Source organism: Pinus tabuliformis, chromosome 4_1 (genome assembly GCF_031772625.1).
Source record: "Pinus tabuliformis cultivar Carrire ecotype Pingquan chromosome 4_1, CPIR1, whole genome shotgun sequence".
Classification (NCBI taxonomy): domain Eukaryota; kingdom Viridiplantae; phylum Streptophyta; class Pinopsida; order Pinales; family Pinaceae; genus Pinus; species Pinus tabuliformis.
The window spans coordinates 595,401,734-595,404,463 of NC_142303.1; the positions used below are offsets into that span (position 1 = coordinate 595,401,734).

General features: G+C 41.5%; 1 pseudogene; it reads right to left on the minus strand.

Annotated features, from left to right (window-relative positions):
* Positions 1–1,336: 1,336 nt before the first annotated feature.
* LOC149177387 (peptide deformylase 1A, chloroplastic pseudogene) lies at positions 1,337–2,037 on the minus strand (annotated as a pseudogene).
* Between the last annotated feature and the right edge of the window lie 693 nt (positions 2,038–2,730).

Below are 2,730 nucleotides of genomic sequence, written 5' to 3' on the forward strand. Positions count from 1 at the left end.
GAAAAGCATCTCTTCCAACCCAAAATAACTGCATATAGGCGCATTTGAAAAGGCATTCCCAACCTTTCAGTTGTCCATGTCCCATAAAGTTCATAGTGATACACTTTTCCAGCATGCAACAAATTTCCAAGCCAATCAATGTAATCGGGAAGAGGGAAACCTCTAAAATTAGAGCTAGGACATGAAAACAAAACTGCATCATTTTGGGACCCATGAGGAGTTAACAGAACATCTGCCTCTGCTACCAGCCTAACTTGCTGACAGACCTCGAGTGGTCCAGGTTCAATTACTTTTACTGCTAGATGCATTTCTTTTTCAAGCAACTCCTGCATTTCTTTAAAATTAGCTATATTTCTTGGAGAATTAGGCCGATTGCATATGATAACATCCAACAAAGGCCTTCTAGCATTCATACAAGGAGTTTTTACAGTGCCAAGACTTTCTGTCTCAACCAATCATGGGCAAATTCATTAGGAATGTAGGCAGCATTAGTCAATCCAGCAAAGGTTATGGATCCTTAAAGCAGATTGGAAATTCATCAGCAACCATGGGGTGAAGATACTCCACCTCCATTTGCGATGCAAAACCTTAAGCAGGCCCTTAGGCCACATGCTAATGGATGTTGGGTCATAGGGGTCTGTAAACCAGCAAAAGGTAGAATTTTTCAGTGAGTATAGCTGAGACATGAGAATGGCAGGGATGACCTTCTCATGAATTTTTTTCACTGCAACCTCTTTCCCATCGTAAATTCTTCTGCAGACAGACCCAAATGTGCTTTGGGCATGTGCACTATTTTGGATTTTTCTGTCTGTAGGAATAATACGATGCCACAGAGAATTCAGAGTATATGAGCTTCTCCAATGAAGGCCAACATGAGTTAATGTATGGCTTTTAGAATCTAATGCCGTAAATTTTCAAATGCAATGCATATCTTTCGACTGACACCTTGGTATTCTGTTTTATTGATCGACATTCTAAAAATTTCTTACCAGAAGCATTCATTCAGTAAAATATGATCAGTTATTTTGTGATATAGTGGAGTACCTGGAAAAATGAATGTACTGCTTTTCACTATTTGGCATGCATGCTCCACGCTTTTTCGAGTTTCAACAAACAACTTTTCGGTTGGATACAGAGCAGCAGTTTCCCACAATATAATATCTGGATTTAACTGTATCAGGATCATAATAAAGGAATGCTTTATAAGGCTATAAATGATCATGGACACTGTTCTTCTGTTCAAGCTTCACTGCAGAATTACTTGAAAACCACATTTTGAGAAACTTCCACTTCCTCTGGCTTGAAGACAACAAAACTTGCCTACTGGGCCACATACCTAAATGAAAAATCTGAGACATCCTTCAAAAAATTTTGCAGTCTTTGTGCCCTTTGATTTAAGTTTAGGATTTATTATTATCAAAAGATCAAACGGATGGCGTTCCTGAGCTTCAGCTTCCTCCTTTAGCGTAAACCTGATATATTCTTCCTTGTCTTCTACAACAATCATCTGCAGTGGTACTCCGATTTGAGGGGCAGCAAGCCCACAGCCAGGTGCATCCCACATGACTGCAATCATATTATCTATAATCTTCTGAATCCTCTCGCTGCCAATTTCATCCAATGCTACTTCTTCTGCACATTCATGTAGCACGGGATCGCCCACCTGCACTATCTCCGGTAAAACAATCTTCTTCTTCCCAAATCCAAAGAACCCACCTGCCAGAGACACTGTCGACGTCCTCAGATGTGCCCTGTGCATCAGTTTTGAGCCCAACAATCCATATTTCGGATACCCATCAACATTTAGCAAATGACAGAAGCTGGATAAGAGTCTACTGTGAATTCCCGAAGAGGTAGAAACCAGTGTGGTTGTTGCAATGCAAGCCAGCAGATTTGGGCTGTACCTGGGACTGCCCAAAGCCCCGCCTGGGGAGTTCAGAGAAGCTAAAATGGCAGTTGTAGCATTTGTTCGAATGGTGGGAGATGATGCCAATCCACAACCCATCTTCACTCGCAATGGCAGCGCATCCGTAGCAATCCTGGTTCGACTCCACGCATTTCTCAGCATCCTAAATAAATTTGGTAACGGTTATGGAGACATTATCTTTCGAATTTAAATTTGTTTCAAATCCACGAAGGCTCAGTGGATCTTTAAGGCACTGCGTGATCTGCTGCTTGTTTAAGCCCAGAAGATTTTCGAACAAAAACCTGCAGAGAAGACAAGGGGGAAGTCCCGAGTCCCGACTTATGGTTAAGACATCTTTCCCCGCAGTGTACCTTGCAACATATTGGCGAACTAAATGGGGTTTGGTGAGCTTGGGGTAGTCTGATCGGAGGCGGCGAAATTTCTCCTGTGAGGAGATGGCAATGAAGGTGTCCAAGGGAACGGAAGAGAAATGATCCTGGACGAATGTGAAAATATTTGGGTTGGTATCATTCTGGAGGAGAAGGGTTCGAATCTCTTCGTATTCGGATGCCTTCATTTTTTGGTGCGATAAAAAATAGACATATCACAAAATCTGTAATAAGGTTAAGCAATACTATTTTTGCAGGGGCATCGCAATGGGAAATCTTGAATGCAAGTAGAAATACAATAACGTGATGAGCATTAAAAATCAAAGACTTCCAAAGCCTAATATAATATATTGTACTGCGGCTTCTAACCTTTAAGTAAGTTGTAGACATAGCTACAGTAACCTGTAGGTTGACCGTCTCCACGGCATTACTACA